The 20,496-nt window shown below is 46.0% G+C and overlaps 1 long non-coding RNA gene across 2 annotated transcripts in view; it reads left to right on the top strand.

The window, feature by feature from the left end:
* The window catches only part of LOC128407299 (uncharacterized), a 32,286-nt gene extending 12,507 nt beyond the window's left edge, over nucleotides 1–19,779 (top strand). Inside the window, exons 2-3 of one of the 2 annotated variants that reach the window (XR_008328758.1) lie at nucleotides 11,070–11,137; nucleotides 18,406–19,779. This is a non-coding gene — a long non-coding RNA (uncharacterized LOC128407299). Of the gene's footprint in view, nucleotides 1–11,069; nucleotides 11,138–16,565; nucleotides 17,129–18,405 lie in introns of those variants that run through there. The other variant, XR_008328759.1, reaches the window with a different exon arrangement.
* Nucleotides 19,780–20,496: the final 717 nt, after the last annotated feature.

The raw sequence follows: 20,496 nt of genomic DNA, 5'->3' as shown, positions 1-20,496 counted from the left end.
AATCCTTCAACCATTCCTCAAAAGGCTTGGCTTCTAGACCATGGGTAGGCAAACTAAGGCTGGATCCAGCCCAATTGCCTTCTCAATCCGGCCCACGGACGGGCCGGGAATCAGCGTGTATTCACATGAGTAGAATGTGTCCTTTTATTTAAAATGCATGTCTGGGTTATTTGTGGGGCCTGCCTGGTGTTTTTACATGAGTAGAATGTGTGCTTTTATTTAAAATGCATCTCTGGGTTATTTGTGGGGCATAGGAATTCGTTCATTTTCTTTTCTTTTCAAAATATAGTCTGGGCCACCACATGGTCTGAGGGACGGTGGACCGGCCCCTTGCTGAAAACATTTGCTGACCCCTGTTCTAGACCCTTGATCATCCTAGTTGCCTTCCTCTGCACATGTTCCAGCTTGTTTCCCTCCCCATATTGTAAATGGAGGTGTGAGGAGAGACTGAGGCTGAGACAGCGCAGCTTACCTAAGACGGCCTATGAGTTCTTGTCAAAGGTGAGATTTGAACAAAAGACTTAGAATCACAGAACTGTAGAGCTGAAAGGGACCACAATGGCCATGTAGTCCAAACACCAGAAATGCAGGAATCCTTTGCCCAACATGGGGCTTGAACCTACGACCCTAAAATGAAGAGTCTCATGCTCTCCCGACTGAGCTATACCCAGTGACAACATCTTGAGATGTAACATAGGCTGCATACATATTCTATACAGTGGTACCTCAGGTTACAGACGCTTCAGGTTACAGACGCTTCAGGTTACAGACTCCGCTAACCCAGAAATAGTACCTCAGGTTAAGAACTTTACCTCAGGATGAGAACAGAAATCACGCGGCGGCAGCGGGAGGCCCCATTAGCTAAAGTGGTGCTTCAGGTTAAGAACAGTTTCAGGTTAAGAATGGACCTCCAGAACGAATTAAGTTCTTAACCCGAGGTACCACTGTATTTAAATTGCAATTAAAGCACATGGCTCCCCCCCCCCGAAAAAGAATCCTGGGAACTTTAGTTAAGGGTGCTGGGAACTGTAGCGCTGGTGAAGGGTAAATACAGTTCCCAGGATTCTTTTGGGGGAAGCCACATGCTTTAAAGGTATGATATATCTTCCATCACTACGCTACCCCAGCTTTCCACTGAAGCCTCCCTAGATGTTTTTTCAAAATGTGCGCACTCAACACGGTTAAAGAGGCAAGCTTGCACAGCTTTCAACAATATCCGCTAAACCCTTTAAAAATAAAATAAAAGCAAAGAAGTCTCAAAATGGTGGAGCGCTTGTGGCATGAGAGAGACAGAGAGGAGGGAAAACCTTGATGCTGTTCATTTTTATTTTTTTTTAAAGGCTAGATGACAGCTCTTGCATCTGAGTGAGAAACGGCTCACCCTATTAAAGAAGCAAAACACAAAATGGTTGGGGCAGGCCCAGAGGGGGAAATGTTCATCGCTTATGAAAGGACTGTAGCTCCTCTGCCTTGCATGCCAAAGGTCCCAGCTTTGCGCCACTGCATTGCCAGGTGGGGCTGGGAACAGTTCCCTGTTTGGAACCCTGGAGAGCTGCTGTCAGTGAGTGGACACAGATGGACCAATGACCTAGTAGGAAGCAGATTCCTAGGTTTCTGGATGATGTCACAAGCACAATGTCAGGGAGACCTTTGGTCCTCCATTCCTCCCTACAGGCTGTCAGAATAGCAAGCGATGTGCTAGCTGTGTGTATGTGAGAGAGGAGATTCTTCTAGGGATCAAAATCTTTTGAGCCCTGAGAAGACGAGACATCACTGCAGTCGAATTGCTACCTCAGGGTTACACACCAGCCAGATCTCTTGCTAGGTTTTCTACCCGGTACCAGCACAGGAACGGCACAGGAATACTTCCGTGTTTTTGGCAGAGAAACTCTCCAATAGAAGGCGATAGCATGCCTTCTGTTAGAGAGGGTGCATAATGTTCAGTTGGGCCTGGAAAGAGAGAGGCTTGGGGTCGGTATTTCCATGGGCCCCTGCTGTGGGCCTGAATATGCAAGCTGGATTTGACCCAAACAATAAAAAGCAGTCTGAACAGAGTCTTTTACCTAAAGGAGAGACAGGTGGTGAGAAATGAGGGTGAGGTCACATGTTAGAAGAGTAGGATTGTGTATAGCACCCCAGTGGCATGCAGTGTGTTTTTGGGTGCATTGCCTTCTTCTGCAGTAGCCTCTGCACTGGTCATGGGGAGAGGCAGTCAAGTCTTGCCCTCCCCACATCAGTGTCCCTCCTCTCCCCAAAGCTTTGCTTTCCTACACAAGAGTGAATGGCACCCTTTCATGTAGGAGGATGTTAGGGTATGTGGGATGGAGGCTAAACTTTTCCCTTCCCCGTGTGACTTACTGAGAAGCAGGTCTGCTTCTGTCTTGTTTCTTGGTCACACCACGGTGCGACAGATTGTTTGGAGAGGGGCACAGAATGTTTGGAGCCGCAGCTGTGTACATGCCATGCATTTAAAGCGCATTTTCAAGCACCCCCTCCCCCAAAAGAATTATGGGAACTGTAGGATTCTTGGGGTGGGCATTTTACAAAGTGTACACAGCCATAATTTAGGATTCCTATATTTCAAAAAGTGAAAATCCGGAAACAAAAGTTGTTGATCTTTCCCCCCCCCCCAATACTATTGACGTTTTTGGGACGCGGGTGGCGCTGTGGGTTAAACCACAGAGTCTAGGGCTTGCTGATCAAAAGGTCAGCGGTTCGAATCCCCGCGACAGGGTGAGCTCCCGTTGCTTGGTCCCTGCTCCTGCCAACCTAGCAGTTCAAAAGCATGTCAAAGTGCAAGTAGATAAATAGGTACTGCTCTGGCCGGAAGGTAAACGGCGTTTCCGTGTGCTGCTCTGGTTCGCCAGAAGCGGCTTAGTCATGCTGGCCACATGACCCAGAAGCTGTACGCCGGCTCCCTCGGCCAGTAAAGCGAGATGAGCACCGCAACCCCCGAGTTGGTCATGACTGGACCTAATGCTGAGGGGTCCCTTTACCTTTACCTGTTGCGGTTTTTTAGCTATTTTTTTAGTACATTCACCAAAAAACAACAACACTTATGACATGGGTTGTCATACACCCAGGTTTCCCCAGACATTTTTACCGATTTTTGGAAATTCTGCCCAGACGTTATTTCTGACAGACGAATCCCGTTTATGTCCGGGAAATCCGGACATATGGCAGCTCTATATAATTTCATATACTGTATAGATATGAGTGTATATACCCGCACAAACTACCATGTTTCCTATAGGTTACTCACACTCTTGATGGCGATGAAGGAGGAGGAAGAGATAGAGCAAGCAGGAGTACAGTGGTACCTCAGGTTACAGACACTTCAAGTTACAGACTCCACTAACCCAGAAATAGTACCTCGGGTTAAGAACTTTGCTTCAGGATGAGAACAGAAATCCTGCGGCGGCAGTGGGAGGCCTCATTAGCTAAAGTGGTACCTCAGGTTAAGAACAGTTTCAGGTTAAGAACGGACCTCCAGAATGAATTAAGTTCTTAACCTGAGGTACCACTGTATACATTTTCTCCTTATATCCTCCATCTGCATCTCCCACCCATGGTTCTGATATAATAAGATCTATGCATGGAAACAAGGAGAGAGCATGGCTCACTGGTAGATCATCCCTGGCATCTCCCGTTTAAAAAAGACCAGATAGGAAGGAAGAGGAAATCACCTGTACACGAGACCACAGAAGTGATGATAACAGGCTAGATGGAGAAACAGGTCTTAACCTGGTATGTCAGCTTTCTATGTTCCTTCTCACGTGGTGGATCACAAACTGCAGGCCTAAATCAAACACACACAACCAGAAGTGTGGACATTGTATCTCTGCCCATCCTTGCTTGTGTGAATTTAAGAAATTTATAAGCCGCTTCTCAACATTATGTCTCACAAGTGGAGAGCAGCAATTAAAAATGAAAGGCAACCTAACACCACAAGTCAGGGGCGATCTTTCCGTGGGGAGAGAGGAAGTTCCTCAGCCAAGTTTAAAGGCTTCCTCTTCCGCAATTAGATGCAAATCCCCATCTGTATTGTCGTGTTCGCCATGCCCCCCCCCAAGTGGCTGGATGTCTCTTCCGATGCACATCCAGGCCTGGAGGCATCAAATGTCCTGCATGACTAGTTCCTGGCTAGGGCTAGATCAGGGTGTGCGTATTTTACCCCAGTGTTTGTTGTGGTTACATTTTTATATATAGCAGTGCTATATCAACACATGTCAAACAATTACCTTAAAAAAAAAGCAGCAACGTGATTTATGCCTTTGGCATTCATACCTATCCCCATTTTTAATTGTGCGTAAGAATAGTCGGTGTGTAGAATGAGTAAGCTAGCCAGAAGCAGAGGTGGTCCAGAGGAACAAGCAGCTGTGGTCTGAAACACTGGCTGTGAATTTGGAGGTGATGGTGGGGAATGGACAGTTACTCTGGGACCTCCGCTCCTTACCTAAAGGGTGTCCCATAAAGAAAACAATGGGCAATAAGTTAAACCCCCCCAAATTAGCCTTACGTAGGTTGCTTCTAAAGTGATGTCAGGCGGCAGTGGATCCAAACCCCACGGCCAGTCGCCAGGAATGGATAAGACCAGGAAAAGTTCTTACCAACTGCTTTTTATTCAATATTCACAGAGAGAGGCTTGGAAATGCTGCCTCTTGGAATACAATGGTACCTCAGGTTAAGAACTTAATTCGTTCCGGAGGTCCGTTCCTAACCTGAAACTGTTCTTAACCTAAAGCACCACTTTAGCTAATGGGGCCTCTTGCTGCCGCTGCGCCAGTGGAGCACGATTCTGTTCTCATCCTGAAGCAAAGTTCTTAACCTGAAGCACTATTTCTGGGTTAACTGAGTATGTAACCTGAAGCGTATGTAACCCGAGGTACCACTGTAATGGCATTGCCCAGAGTAAATCTCCCCTCTCCTTCTCTCCCACTTCCTTATTTGTCATCCCTTTGCTTCTGAGGCCTTTGCTCTCCTACTTTTAAGGCTTGCCAGGTTCTGGGAGATGGTGAGTCTGGATAATGGTTTCTAGCGATAATGTGTCAGCCAGCTGCTCCAGCTCTGCCTCCTCCTCCTCTCCCGTTATTTCCCAACTTTTCACCTCATCTGCCTCTGAGCTGTGATCTCCCTCAAACCCCTGTTGTAATTCTGGACTGTCTACTTCTTCTCTGGAAGGGTCAGGCTGGGCAGGCGGTCTCCACCATTCCTCCTCTGCCCAGTCCCTGACAAGTGAATACCAGAACTTTAGATTTGCCCAATGAATGGGGATGATGGGGCTGTTGCCCTGATTCTTAGATCACGGAATGCAGTTTCTTGAAGATGGACTTCTGGCAAGCGATGGGCTGCACCTCACAACGGTTGGGAGGAATGTTTTTGCAAAAAATCTCAGAAACCTCATCAGGAGGGCTTTAAACTGACTAATGTGGGGGAGGGAGACAGTGCTCCTGAAGGTAGGAGTCTATCAATTGATGAAGATGATCATCCAAATGTCATAGACCGAACGGAGCAAACAGCACGCAGACCTAGTGGTGGGAGGAAAAAATCCTTAAATAAGAGACACGGGGGAATGATTAATGGACTTCAATGTCTGTACACTAATGCGCAAAGTATGGGAAATAAACAAGATGAGCTTGAGCTCTTGGTACAGCAAACTAAATATGACATAATAGGAATCACTGAAACCTGGTGGGATAAGTCCCACGATTGGAATGTAATAATGGAGGGATACAATCTATTTCAGAGAAACAGACCAGACAAGAAAGGAGGAGGAGTGGCGTTATATGTCAGGGATGTGTATACCTGTGAAGAGATCCAAGATTTAGAACCTCAAAGCCAAAGTGAGAGCATTTGGGTCAAAATTAAGGGAGAGAAGAATAACAGTGACCTCATTGTGGGAGTTTACTATAGATCCCCAAGCCAAACGGAGGACATAGATGATGCCTTCCTGGAACAGATGGCCAAGCATGCAAAAGGAAGGGAGATAGTAGTAATGGGGGACTTCAATTACCCGGATATTTGTTGGATGTCAAACTCAGCCAAGAGCATAAGGTCAAACAGATTCCTCACTGGCCTTGCAGACAACTTCATTGTCCAGAAAGTGGGAGAAGCAACAAGAGGAACAGCCATTTTAGATCTGGTCCTAACCAATGTTGATGACCTGGTTAGTGGGGTAGAAGTGGAAGGATCATTAGGCGCGAGTGATCACGCTCTTCTGAAGTTTACTATACAGCGGAAAGGAGCAGCCAAGCATACTAGGACTCAATTTCTCGACTTTAAGAAAGCCGACTTCATAAAACTTAGGGAAGTGCTTGGTGAGATCCCATGGACAGTAATACTAAAAGGAAAGGGAGTTCATGATGGCTGGGAGTTTGTTAAGAGGGAGATAGTAAAAGCACAACTTCAGGCAATACCAATGAGACGGAAACATGGAAGGTGCCTAAAGAAGCCAGGGTGGCTATCTAAAGAACTTTTAACTGAGTTAAGATTAAAAAAGGATGTGTACAAAAAATGGAAAAGGGGGGAAACCACCAAAGAGGAATTCAAACAAATAGCCAGCACGTGTAGACACAAAGTCAGAAAAGCTAAAGCACAGAATGAACTCAGGCTTGCTAGAGAGGTTAAAAGCAACAAAAAAGGCTTTTATGGGTATGTTCGTAGCAAAAGGAAGAACAAAGAAACAGTGGGGTCACTCAGAGGAGAAGATGGTGAAATGCAAACAGGGGACACAGAAAGGGCTGAACTCCTCAATGCCTTCTTTGCCTCAGTCTTCTCCGATAAAGAAAACAATGCCCGACCTGAAGAATTTGGAGCAAATGATTCAGCAGAGGAAACACAGCCCAGAATAACTAAGGAGATAGTACAAGAATACTTGGCTAGTCTAGATGTATTCAAGTCTCCAGGGCCAGATGAACTGCATCCAAGAGTATTAAAAGAACTGGCAGATGTGATTTCAGAACCACTGGCAGTCATCTTTGAGAATTCCTGGAGAACAGGCGAAGTCCCGGCAGACTGGAGGAGGGCAAATGTTGTCCCTATTTTCAAAAAGGGGAAAAGAGAGGACCCAAATAATTACCGCCCAGTCAGTCTGACATCAATACCAGGGAAGATTCTGGAGCAGATCATTAAGCAAACAGTCTGTGAGCACCTAGAAAGGAATGCTGTGATCACCAATAGTCAGCATGGATTTCTGAAAAATAAGTCATGTCAGACTAACCTGATCTCGTTTTTTGACAGAATTACAAGCCTGGTAGATGAAGGGAACGCAGTGGATGTAGCCTACCTTGATTTCAGCAAGGCATTTGACAAGGTGCCCCATGATATTCTTGTAAAGAAGCTGGTAAAATGCGGTCTTGACTATGCTACCACTCAGTGGATTTGTAACTGGCTGACTGACTGAACCCAAAGGGTGCTCATCAATGGTTCCTCTTCATCCTGGAGAAGAGTGACTAGTGGGGTGCCACAGGGTTCTGTCTTGGGCCCGGTCTTATTCAACATCTTTATCAACGACTTGGATGATGGACTCAAGGGCATCCTGATCAAATTTGCAGATGACACCAAACTGGGAGGGGTGGCTAACACCCCAGAGGACAGGATCACACTTCAAAACGACCTTGACAGATTAGAGAACTGGGCCAAAACAAACAAGATGAATTTTAACAGGGAGAAATGTAAAGTATTGCACTTGGGCAAAAAAAATGAGAGGCACAAATACAAGATGGGTGACACCTGGCTTGAGAGCACTACATGTGAAAAGGATCTAGGAGTCTTGGTTGACCACAAACTTGACATGAGCCAACAGTGTGACGCGGCAGCTAAAAAAGCCAATGCAATTCTGGGCTGCATCAATAGGAGTATAGCATCTAGATCAAGGGAAGTAATAGTGCCACTGTATTCTGCTCTGGTCAGACCTCACCTGGAGTACTGTGTCCAGTTCTGGGCACCACAGTTCAAGAAGGACATTGACAAACTGGAACGTGTCCAGAGGAGGGCAACCAAAATGGTCAAAGGCCTGGAAACGATGCCTTATGAGGAACGGCTAAGGGAGCTGGGCATGTTTAGCCTGGAGAAGAGGAGGTTAAGGGGTGATATGATAGCCATGTTCAAATATATAAAAGGATGTCACATAGAGGAGGGAGAAAGGTTGTTTTCTGCTGCTCCAGAGAAGCGGACACGGAGCAATGGATCCAAACTACAAGAAAGAAGATTCCACCTAAACATTAGGAAGAACTTCCTGACAGTAAGAGCTGTTCGACAGTGGAATTTGCTGCCAAGGAGTGTGGTGGAGTCTCCTTCTTTGGAGGTCTTTAAGCAGAGGCTTGACAACCATATGTCAGGAGTGCTCTGATGGTGTTTCCTGCTTGGCAGGGGGTTGGACTCGATGGCCCTTGTGGTCTCTTCCAACTCTATGATTCTATGATTCTATGATTCTATGATTGGGCTGCCTCCGGAGACAGTTTGGAACCTTCAGCTGCTGCAGAATTTGGCGGCCATGTTGCCCACCAGGGCAAGACGGTTTGAGCATATAACACCAACCCTGGCCTGACTGCATTGGCTGCCAATCAGTTTCTGGTATCAATTCAAAGTGCTGGTTTTTACCTATAAAGCCTTAAATGGCTCAGACCGTACAGTGGTACCTTGGGTTAAAAACACCTTGTGTTACAAACACTTCAGGTTACAGACTCCGCTGACCTGGAAGTAGTACCTCAGATTAAGAAGTTTACCTCAGGATGAGAACAGAAATCGCACGGCAGTGGGAGGCCCCATTAGCTAAAGTGGTACCTCAGGTTAAGAACAGTTTCAGGTTAAGAACGGTCCTCTGGAACAAATTAATTTTGTAACCAGAGGTACCACTGTACTACCTCAAGGACCACTTCTCCCCATATGAACCGACTCAGACCCTGAGTTCATCACCTCTCATTTCCACGAGAGGTGGCAAGATGAAAGAGGGCCTGTTCTGCAGTGGCTCCCCCTTTGTGGAGGCTTGCCAGGCACCTTCACTGCATATCTTTAGGTGCTGGGCAAAAACATTCCTCTTCTCCCAGGCCTTTGGTTAATTAAGCAGTCTATGGCCTTTTAAAAACACACACACTTTTAAAAACACACACACGCTTTACCTGGCGTGCTCTGGTCCATGGGGTCTCGAAGAGTCGGACACGACTAAACGACTAAACAACAACATGGCCTTTTCAAACTATCCCCAACCCCATCCCCACTAATCCCCCTGGCGTACCACCCATTATTCCACCATGCAGCACAAAACCTCCAGATAAAAACCTGGCGAACCAAAGGCTTATATCGCCTAATAGACTTTTATAAAAATAACAAACCCTTGTCAACACAAGAAATACAAGACAAACTAGAAGACACCCAAATGCCCTGGTTAACACAACACCAACTACATGCCCTCTTAAACAACCCAACAGTAAAATCAGCAGCAACTAGACCCCTGACAACCTTTGAAAACCTCCTCCTAACAACAAAGGGAAACGGTAAAGGGGCGGTATCCGCAATATACAAAATACTACTCCAAAACCCCGCAAATCCCCTAGACGCAATCAAAAAACAATGGGAGAATGACATAGGCTATGAGATTAACCCCACTCAATGGACCAGAATGTGGTCTAAACCCCCCTTTAAATCCATATCAACGAAAAGAAAAGAACTCACACTGAAACTCACCTACAGGTGGTACCTAACACCAAGGAAACTAGCGCTAATACACCCAGGAACCTCACCAAAATGCTGGAGAGGGTGCACCTCCACAGGCACATACCTCCACATGTGGTGGGAGTGTCCCAAAATCCAACTATTCTGGACAACAGCCATACAAGAAATATGTAAAATAACTAAGCAAGTAATAGACATCACCCCAGAATTGGCCCTACTAAACATCTTCCAAGACAACAATGCCCATTTACACCACAAAGAACTCATAACCCACCTACTTTCAGCAGCCAGAAACACCATAACCAGACACTGGAGAGACCTGTCAGGAGTAAGCATGGACCAATGGTACCAAATAGTATGGGAAACAGCCCTACTAGAAAAATTAACTAATAAACTGAAACTGACACGGGGACAAACAGAAGAAGACACCTTCACCCCGGTATGGCTCCCCTTTATCACATACACAGCCCAACAGGACAACGACAATAATCCACCAACAGCATACAAATCAATATGGCTAACCTGATCCAAAACACCCACCCACCTCACTCACACACGAAAACAAAGATCACCACAGCCAATCACAAACAAACAATCACACCCTAGGCCAACCCCAACCTCTCTCACCACCAAAGGAACACAAGTGAACAACACAAGCACGCTGACACCAAACTCTACATACATTAAGCATAACAGAAACACCGCTACCCGACCCCACCCCCATCCATCTCCCCTCCCTCCACCCCCTTTCCTTTTTTTTTTCTTTTTTCTTTTCTTCTCTCCCTAATGCCTCATCAAATGAAACAGATTTGTAAAATTGTTACATGGAAGAAAAAAAAAATACGAGGCATTACACTTACACTGTAAAACAAGAAAACCCTTAATAAAATATTTAAAAAAAAAAAAAAAACAACAACAACATGGCCTTTTAAAAACACACACACACACTGTCTTATTGTTTGTTCGTTGTGTATTTTTGTATTTTTATACTGTATCCTCAGATGAAGGGTGGTATGCAAATTTAATAAACAAAGTAAATCCACTTTTTAAAAAATGCACTTTTTCAGATAGGAAAATGAGAGGGAAATGCACTGAAAAGTGAGGAGCGACCAAATGATTAACAGGAAGATGTATAACCACTGAACAGACAAATCAGATGAATGCTCATCTATGCATGCAGGTCAGAATAAACGCTCAATAAAGACCGAGCATAGTCTAACCTCTGTGTAAACTTTGTGTGAACAAATCAGGAAGAATGTGAAATAGACAAGTTTTCATATATTCTGTCAGGCTTCAGGAGAACATCACATAATGAATTTTGAATTGGTTTGAAGCATTGTTTGTTTTATTCTGTTTTGCTTTTCCAATCTGGCTGTTACTTTTCTTCTCTTTTAAAGACCAACCTCAGCGCTGGGCAATGGGCAGTTTTCATCTGGAATACATTTTGATGGCTTAACATACTCACGTAAGTAACAATTTAGGGTTTTGTTTTGCTTTTCCAATAGACAGCTGCCTCAAAGCCCTATCACACAAGGACCTACCCTTCTACGCAAATTTGCCGAAAAATAAACCCGTTTCTAAAGGGGCAGGACGTTTCTGTCTTTTTTCTCTTGTGGCAGACATGGCTGCACTTCTGGAATGTTTTCACAAGGTCCCCATTTTGGAAAATAAGACAAAATTAATTGTTGTTTTTTTAAAAGAGGCAAATAGCAACACAAGCATCAGAGTCTGGAGATTAGTTTCAGTCTTGGGGAAGGAGTTTTAAGTCCTGTGTTGTTGTTTTTTAACTCCCCTCCCCCCCCCAAGCTGCAATCAGAAGTTGGTTAAAAATTAAACAAGCCGAGCAGCCAACCTCGCTGAGGCTGGTATTCTGTGCAGAGAAGAGATAACAGGGCCCTGTAGTTACCATTTCAGCAGCTCAGAGAAGGGCCTCTTTGTTTTGATGTTAAACATTACAGGACTTACCCCCCTTCTGGGAGAATCTCTGCAGAGAGACAAAGTCTCTGGCTTCCCTTCATGTTGACATTTCCGTGCACAGAGGGCAGAAGGCTGTCATGTCACTCCTTCCAGGGAAAAGTAAGGGAGGATTCTTCTTTCCCTCCCTAAAAGGGTTAATCACCTCCCCCCATTCCTTAAAAAAAAACACCAGGATCCAAGCTCTTTTGGAAACCCTGAGGAGCAGTGGTACTAATGCTAGAAAGCATTTAAACAAATCGAGGTTTTATTAAAAAAAAAATTGTTCTAGAGTTGCAGGGCAGTTGCATTCCCAGATTGTGGGGAATGTAGTGCACCCCTCGCCATGAAACTGCCTCAAGTTTCATGCTTCATGAAATCCACAAAACTGAAAGGGGATCACTGATCATCGCTGGGTCAGCAACACTAAGAAGCAAGCCTTCCAACTGCTGTAGAACTGCAGGTGTAGGTCATGCATGGTTCTTCAAGTAGGAGACTGGCTTTCCTGGGAAGCAGCATTATATCATCAGGGTGCTGCAAGCTTCTCTCTGATCCCGCCAGTTAGGTGTCAGGAGAGAGAGAGAGAGAGAGAACCCAATAGGTTATCCCCAGCCTCAGCGCTTTCAGCAAAATATAGGAAGTGTGCCCCACTTTACAGAGCGTCGTCCTCTGTTAGAAGGCATCCTCTGTTTTAGGGGTTGGAAGCCTGTTGTGGGGGAGGAAGGAAAAGGGGATTGTTAGCTGCTTTGAGACTCCTTAAAGGTAAAGGGTAAAGGGACCCTTGACCGTTAGGTCCAGTTGTGGCAGACTCTGGGGTTGCGGCGCTCATCTCACTTTATTGGCCGAGGGAGCTGGCATACAGCTTCAGGGTCATGTGGCGAACCAGAGCAGCGAAACGCCGTTTACCTTCCTGCCGGAGCAGTACCTATTTATCTACTTGCACTTTGACGTGCTTTCGAACTGCAAGGTGGGCAGGAGCTGGGACCGAGCAACGGGAGCTCATCCCGTCGTGGGGATTTGAACCACCGACCTTCTGATCGGCAAGTCCTAGGCTCTGTGATTTAACCCACAGCAGTGGCGTAGCGTGGGTTGTCAGCACCCGGGGCAAGGCAAGTAATTTGCGCCCCCTAACCCGTGGATTTGCCCTAACCCCAGATGTTGCGCCCGGTGCGGCTGGCCCTCCCCTGCACCCCCCATGCTACGCCACTGACCCACAGTTCCTCCTTAGGGTAGTGATTAAGCGGGATATCAAATCCAAACTACTCCTCCTCCTCCTCTTCTTCTTCTTCTTGACATTTGTTGGACTATGATTCCCAACACCTCTGATCATTGGGCAGGCTGGCTGGGGCTGATGGGAGTTGAAGTCCAACAAACATCCATCGGGCCGCAGGTTCCCCATCCCTGCCCCATTTGGCTCAATTCTGGTTTAAAGGGAATGGACCCTAAGAAGGGAGAGCAGCAAGGACCTTAAAACATGGCCCATCAATAGATAGCACACAGACTGTGAAAGCACACAGATTTCCCCGCTGTGGTGATGTAATAATAAAAGATCAGGCTTACTAGCTGCTTTGCTTCTCAATATTCTCTGGTCGGCCTCTGTTATTTTCTCCTACCAACAGGGAACCCACGTAAGGACTCTATATGGGCTCTTGGATACCCCATAAGGGAAAAAGGGCAGATTTTGTTTACAACAGTGAGACTTATTGTCTCTCTCTTTAAACTGTAATAGCAATCATTTCTAAATTTGCATCTATCCGCACAAATTGACCACTGCAGATTTTATGCCAAAAAAATATATGTATGCCATCCTTTTTCGTGGTCCATTTGATTCTTTTCATTGATGCGTTGCGTGGCCAATGTAATAGGAAGCTCAGGACATGGCAAGCCTAGTTCAGATTCCCTGGGTGTGTACACAAATGAGAGACGAGAGGCGGAGGCAGATGCAGAAACGAAGGCAGGCGATCATTTTCTGCAGGAAGCAGTAAAGAGTGATCCCATAATTCAAGGGCACTACCATTTGATGGTCAGCACCCAGAAAATGTGGCCAAAGGAATGATTTCCATATGCTTCATTGGACAAGCTGTATCTGAAGGGCATCTTGTACAACGTCGCATGTAATGCATTGCACTGAATGTAATCTATCTAATGTATTATGTTGAATGTATTGGACATAATGTACCGGGCACGAAGCTGAACACGGTTGGTTCGTGATGGAATGGGCACAACTGTACATTGTGGGGGTATAACACACTCCTTGTATTTTGTTATGGGTATTAGACCTGTCATGTTTGGAGCCTGATTTAATAAATGCGTAAGTGGGAGATGCAGCCTCTGTGTGAGGCAGCAGTTGTCCAGGAGCAGAAACTGGTGCAAATTTATCTGGCTTTGATGCTAGGCTGGCCCCGCTGGCTACCTCCACATGTTTGGTATTTCAGGATAACTGGAGGCAATTAGCATTATTTACCAACATGCAGCAGGGAAAGGAGGCCTGTCTGCTTTGACACCATGGGCTGGCTTGTCCTGGAATGAGTGGAATGCAGGGCAGGAGAGAGGGAGAGAGAGAGAGAGAGAGTTCACACTGCTGTCCCAGGCTGAGTGGCTAATACAAACTTCAGCCAAGAAAGGTAAAGGTAAAGGTAAAGGGGCCTCTGACCATTATGTCCAGTCGTGACCGACTCTGGGGTTGCAGCGCTCATCTCGCTTTATTGGCCCAGGGAGCTGGCGTACAGCTTCCAGGTCATGTGGCCAGCATGACTAAGCCGCTTCTGGCAAACCAGAGCAGCGCACGGAAACGCCGTTTACCTTCCTGCCAGAGTGGTACCTATTTATCTACTTGCACTTTGACATGCTTTCGAACTGCTAGGTTGGCAGGAGCAGGGACCAAGCAACGGGAGCTCACCCCGTCACGGAGATTCGAACTGCCGACCTTCTGATTGGCAAGTCCTAGGTTCTATGGTTTAACCCACAGCGCCACCCGCACCAACAAAAGGCTAGCCAAAAAGACACTTGCGGCTTCCAAGCAACTGCACCACCCATGCCGGCCGTAGAAGAAGATAGGGCTGGCAGTAAAAGCCCAAACGTGAGTTCAATGTGAGCTACTTCCACTTAGGTGTTTACAGCAGGATTTCCCATACTTGGGTCTCCAGCTATTGTTGGACTACAACTCTCATCTTCCCTAGCTAGCAGGACCAGTGGTCAGGGATGATGGGAATTGTAGTCCAAAAAACCAAGTTTGTGTTGCAGCGGTTCTCAACCTGTGGGTCCCCAGATGTTGTTGGACTACAACTCTCATCATCCCTGAGCTCAGGCCTTGCTAGCTAGGGATGATGGGAGTTGTAGTTCAACAACATCTGGGGACCCACAGGTCGAGAAAGGCTGGAGGATGGTAAAGGGTTGCCATACGTTTCGATTTGGCTGTGGGGGGATTTTGAAAAATTTTCTCAACAACTTTTTGAGTTGGGCAATTCCCCTCCCCCTAAAAAAACCCACCTTTTGTGCCCCTATTTTTACTTCTTGAAATATGGGTCGCAGTCTAATAGGATATATGGCATAGGTTTATACAGCTCGGTAAGCTGCAGGAAAGGTATATACAGTGGTACCTCAGGTTAAGTACTTAATTCGTTCCGGAGGTCTGTTCTTAACCTGAAACTGTTCTTAACCTGAAGCACCACTTTAGCTAATGGGGCCTTCCGCTGCTGCCGGAGCACGATTTCTGTTCTTATCCTGAAGCAAAGTTCTTAACTGAAGCACTATTTCTGGGTTAGTGGAGTCTGTAACCTGAAGCGTATGTAACCTGAAGCGTCTGTAACCCGAGGTACCACTGTATCTCTATGTCTGTCTGTCTGTTTGACTTTTAACGTTGCTTGGGGGTTGCAGGATCATGTTCTTTTAAACAAAAAACTATAGTGGACATTTATTTATTTATTTAAGATATTTTAAACCTGTCTCCCATCATAACTGATCCAGAGTTCACCGCAACATCAAACATAATCTCAAGCTATAGTGAAGCCAGAGCGGAGCAGAGACAATAAATGACACAATCAAAACACTTATCAATAAATTACATATCAAAGCAGCCTTTAAATACTACAGGGCAGGTGGTTCAACCCTGGGCATCATGTGATTGTATTAACCTCCCACAAATGCCTGGATGAAGAACTGGTTCAGGGGGGAGAGCATTACTTAAGCAGGGCACCACCACAGAGAAGGCCCTTTCTCACGCCAGCAGGGAATGCATGCTTCCTGGCGATAGGACCTGGAGTAGGGCCTTTCCAGAAGATCTTCATTACATGGGCAGGCTGAAACAGGGAGAGGAGCTCCTCAGGTACTTGGGTCCCAACTTGTTTAGGGCTTTATAAGCACCATTTGCTTATTAGGAGCAGCTATTTGCGAATGCTAGATGGAACCTGTGTGTTCCGAGGCAGTAAATCTCTGCCAAACAGATTCTAGGAAGTCACAACAGGGAAGGGCTATTGCTTCCATGCCTATATTGGGTGCTTCCCAGAAACATCTGGCTGACCACTGATAGAAACAGGATGTGGATTAGACAAATGGTTTGCTCCAATCTAATAGTGTTTGGGTGGGGAATCTTTTTTGGCCTGGTGGGCGAGATGTTTATCTCTCTCCCCACCCCACCCCCGGCCCAGTTTGAAAACTAGGTGGAAACACTCACCTGTCAATTATCTGGTGTCATAATATGGTCAGGTGATTGAAAGGCAGTTGGTCCTGCCCACCTGTCAAAGGTGGGCAGCAGGGGTGGGAGGAGATAGTGACCAATGGGGATTGAACTCCATTGTAAATCGGCTTTCATTCTGAAATCAGTGCAGATTTGTGCTTTCCACAGGGGTGTGCATCAGCTGATCCATGGGGAATTCTGTTAACTTGTGGGTGAACATATCAGACGACACAGCGATTCTTCAACAGCTCTTGTTTATTCACAGGTCAGAAGTGAACTGAACTGAAGGGTTCAGCCAGCCTGCTTTTATAGAGCTCCACTACAACGCAACAGTAACAACTTTCTATAACTATCCAGTCACTGAACGTCACTTTCAATTCCTTATTTGCATATGTGGACCTGAGTGAAAATTATCTACAGTATCCCCCCTGCTGGCCCAGGGTGAGAACTTCAGTACATAACAAATTCAGTCATGCTTTCTTCAGGGTTTGTGTGTGAATTTCCTATTGGGAGCTCTCTTGCACACTTGAACCAAATAGAATTAAACTCCCTGTGCAGTGGCTGACGAGCAGGAAGTTCAATCCTGCTTTCAGCAGAAACCAGCCATATGAGCAGCAAATCCAGCTGCTTCTTTACCTGCCCCACAACACATAGTACACAGGGGCGGAGGAAGGGGTGTGTGGTGGGGGTGGGTCGCCCCGGGTGTCACCACTGAGGGGGTGACAAAATGCCGGGCGCAACTCACCGCAGGGCCTGCAGCATGCCCGAGCCACAGATCTCTCCTGGGCGTGACGCGGTGGCCCAAATTGAGAGCTAGTGTAGTGTAGTGGTTAAGTGTGGTAGACTCGTAATCTGGTGAACCGGGTTCACGTCTCCGCTCCTCCACCTGCAGCTGCTGGGTGACCTCGGGCTAGTCACACTTCTTTGAAGTCTCTCAGCCCCACTCACCTCACAGAGTGTTTGTTGTGGGGGAGGAAGGGAAAGGAGAATGTTAGCCGCTTTGAGACTTCTTCGGGTACTGATAAAGCGGGATATCAAATCCAAACTCTTCTTCCCCCTCAGCTGTAGGGCGGCTGAGTGGGAGGAGGCAGGCAGATTCCTCGAAGGCCCCATGGAGCATTCTGCCCTGGCTGGCCCTGCCCCTGGGCACAGGGCAAGCACGCCGCCCCAGGCGCCCGATCGTCTTGCTCCGCCACTGATAGTACATCACGAGTGGAGCAAATGGCCGTGTGTTTTTTTGAAAATGGGATCTCAAGCCAAATGGAGGCCTGGTGAGTCAAATATTGCCATGGGCTGGAGGTCCCCAATACTTGTAACAGTACACCTTCTTAAGTTCAAAAGATGCTTTACAAGGTCACTGAGGATGCTGCAGTTAAACTCCTGGGTGCTGCCTAACTATGGACAGCCTGGGAGTTTGGACCTAGATAACTGTTTGGCTTTGCAAAGGATCCTGGGATACACATCTCATATTGAGTCATTGGTTCACTTAGAAGAAAGGATTCTGGAGACTGTCCACATCTTCCAGAATCTGTCACTGCTCCATACTTCAGATTTTTAAGACAGTTTGCCAAATGGGAGCAGAGCATGTTAAAAAACCCAACTATTCCTGCCTTAACTGTCCTAAAGTTCCATCTAATTCCCGAGGGTGTCAGTTCCTTAAGATAAAGTCTATGTGCTGTTAGTCTTGAGCATATATTTGGCGCTTTTCAGTGGGTGCAGGTATTATAAAAGTCCTCCTGGTTCTTTGTTTTTCTCCTCAGAGTTTTTATTCCTGCGCTGTTTAACCACCTTTTTTTTTTTAACATACATAGATGGGATAAATAGAGCCCCTTCTCTCCCATTTTCCTAATAGTGACTATAAATTTATTTACATTTCTAATATGCCAGATACGTGACCAATGACACATTGCATCTTTCTAGTGTGCACTGAAGATATGAATTGAACTTTAGTCTCTGAGCAATTAAGGCCTCCTGAAACTGCACTTCATTAATGGTTGTTATGCAATAAAAACTATAAAACTGCCCTTATTTGCGATATAAAAATGCAATTTGTTTTAATTTATGTTGGAAAATCCTCATTGAGTTTCTTCATTGGGCCCTGCCAGGCATCTGTCTGACGCCAGGAGAGTTCCGCGTTCAACGAAAAGGAGAAAAATGGCAGGAGACGTGCGCAGGAGCCCAATTGCTCCGCTGATGACTATTCCTTAGCGTGTTTGCGGAGGACAAAGAGTTACTGAATTCAAAAAGAGAAGCACACACAGAGTGCGTCCATTCCACCTTTGCTATAACTCAGATGGCAGAACAAGCAACACTTGAGAAACAGCCGAGACCCACGTGCATGGTGGAAGGAAGCCTTGAGACTGTGGGCCCCAACTCAAACAATTGTGCTATCAAGAAATTTTGGCTAGGATGGAGTGGTTAGAGAACGCAGTTAGACTGACTCAGGCTAGCCCAGATAAAATGCTGGTGTCTTTTCCCTTCACATGCCCCGATGCTACAATTTTGTTTAGATTTTCCACAGAAGCCACAAGATTGTGTTAGGGCATTGCAGGCTAGAGCAGCAATCAGAATATGGGACAGTCTGGAGGTTCTGCAAGAGAAATCCATTCCGGAAGTCCGTTCAACTTCCAAAAAATTCGAAAACCAAAGCATGGCCTCTGATTGGCTGCAGGAAGGTCCTGCAGCAAATCAGAAGTCGCGGAAGCCGCATTGGACGCTCAGCTTCCAAAAATAGTTCACAAACTAGAACAGTCACTTCCGGGTTTGCAATGTTCGGGAGCCAAAACGTTCGGGAACTAAGCTGTTCAACTTCCAAGTATTTTCTATAAAGTATTTTCGTGGAGTCCTGCAGTTCTACGCTCAGAGCTGGAGGGAAAATTTCCTCCGGCAAACCTGAAATTCTGCTCCAAGGAAAGAACAGTCATAAAAAAATAGCACAATTCTGCATTGATTTCAGAATGAAAGAACTGCCGTGCCAAATCAGAGCAGCTGTGTCAGAAAAAGTGTTAGAAGCAGAGCATGAGGAATACAGGCACCCCTCGCTGTTTGCTCCCAGTTTTTGGCAATAAGTTATGCTGAGTCTGAATGTGAACATTCCTGCTTCTAGCTATTGTAGTTGATGGAGTATCTACCAACTCTGTTAATGCAGGGGTTGCCAACCTGGTGCCCTCAGGTGCCATAAAGGCTGCCTTTGGTGACCCCAGGATGAACGATAATTCCCAGTTTCCCAGGTTTCATTTCTAACAAAACAAAATGCTGTTTCTAGCATTCTTAGAACCTGAAATGCGAAGCAAAAATGTACAGATACAATTCTTCTCATTTTGTTGTGAGAAATTAGCCTACCCAGTGTTTTCAGTGTTTTACTTTCTCCCCCACTACCAAGGAAAAAAATGCCCTCCTGGAAAAACCCTTCCCCCTTGCAAAAAATCCTGTGGATATTGTTGTTTGTGATAGAGGAAGGGATGCACATGTAGTCAGAGACAGAGACTGAGACAGAGGGGAGATATACTGTATGTATGTATGTATGTATGTATGTATGTATGTATGTATGTACAATGATACCTCGGGTTAAGAACTTAATTCGTTCTGGAGGTCCATTCTTAACCTGAAACTGTTCTTAATCTGAGGTACCACTTTAGCTAATGGGGCCTCCTGCTGCCCCTGTGCCGCCGGACCACGGTTTCTGTTCTCATCCTGAAGCAAAGTTCTTAACCTGAAGCACTATTTCTGGGTTAGCAGAGTCTGTAACCTGAAGCATCTGTAACCTGAAGCATCGGTAACCCGAGGTACCACTGTATGTATGTATGTATGTATGTATGTATGTATGTATGTTCTGTGAGAAGGAAAGGTCTGTGAATGTGTGAGCGGGGGGGGGGAAGGTACATGTGGAAGTGTGAATGTGTGGTCTGTGAGAGAGAAGAAGAGATGCACTTGGGCAGAGAGATGCTTGTGTGTCTTTAGTCTGTATGCATGTGGTGTGTACATGTGCGCAAAAAACTCCATCTTTGACTCCTAAAAAGAAAATCTCAACTACTTTGGCCTCTTAAAAAAAAGCTCTGCCCCAGGCGCTGGCAGGGGTTCCTACACTATTGGCCTATCTGACCAAGACCATCCTTTCAGGGCTCTAAACGCTTCCTTCCAGAAACGGAGCAGGTGAATGGTGGATTCCTAAAACAGAAAAGTTTTGCTCCCAATGT

The sequence above is a fragment of the Podarcis raffonei genome, chromosome 2, assembly GCF_027172205.1.
Source record: "Podarcis raffonei isolate rPodRaf1 chromosome 2, rPodRaf1.pri, whole genome shotgun sequence".
Taxonomy (NCBI): Eukaryota; Metazoa; Chordata; class Lepidosauria; order Squamata; family Lacertidae; genus Podarcis; species Podarcis raffonei.
This window is presented reverse-complemented; position numbering and strand designations above follow the sequence as displayed.